Raw genomic sequence first — 672 nt, 5'->3', positions numbered from 1 at the left:
GGGGCACACCCCACAAAGGGTTTTGGGGCACAGAGAGGGAAGGAGCAGAGTCAGAAATGGGGGGCAGGACAGGGCAGGTATGGGGTGGGCGGGAGGTGTATGGTAGGGGGGTTTGGGGTACAACAAGAGATTTTGGGGCACAAAGAGGGGGGATATGGGGCAAACGGGGCAGATCTGGGTTGCCCCATGGGGTGACAGCAAAGGGGAGGGGGGCACATGGTGAGGGGGCAGACAGAGGGTGCAGGGGGGCAGCACTGGGGGGCACACGGTGCCCCTGGGGCAGGGAGGGGGCACAGGGGGGGCAATAACCCAGCACAGGCTGAACTCGGCTTTATTCACATCCCACAGCAGCACACCCAGGCAAGGGGGGTGGAGGGGGCACATCCCCGGGGGGGGCACAGCCCCTCTGGGCCGGGGGGGCACCCCCAGCCCCAAGGCACCCACACGTCACCCCCCACCCCCACCAGAGCCACCCAGCAGGGCCCAGCGAGGCCCCCAAAGTGCACAGACACCCCCCCTTACAGTCACCCACGTGTCCCCCTCCCCACCACGACCACTGTCACCTCGTGGCTCAGCCCCGGGGGGGTCCAGGGGTGGGGGCTCAGCTGCCCCTTGCCCCCCGTGCACCAGCACTGGGGGTCCCCAGCCCCCCAGGGAGGGGTGAGGGGGGGG

This window comes from Neopelma chrysocephalum, unplaced genomic scaffold, assembly GCF_003984885.1.
Source record: "Neopelma chrysocephalum unplaced genomic scaffold, ASM398488v2 Primary Assembly neopelma1_95535, whole genome shotgun sequence".
Taxonomy (NCBI): domain Eukaryota; kingdom Metazoa; phylum Chordata; class Aves; order Passeriformes; family Pipridae; genus Neopelma; species Neopelma chrysocephalum.
The sequence above is the reverse complement of the archived record's forward strand: the minus strand, read 5'-3'. Positions refer to the sequence as shown.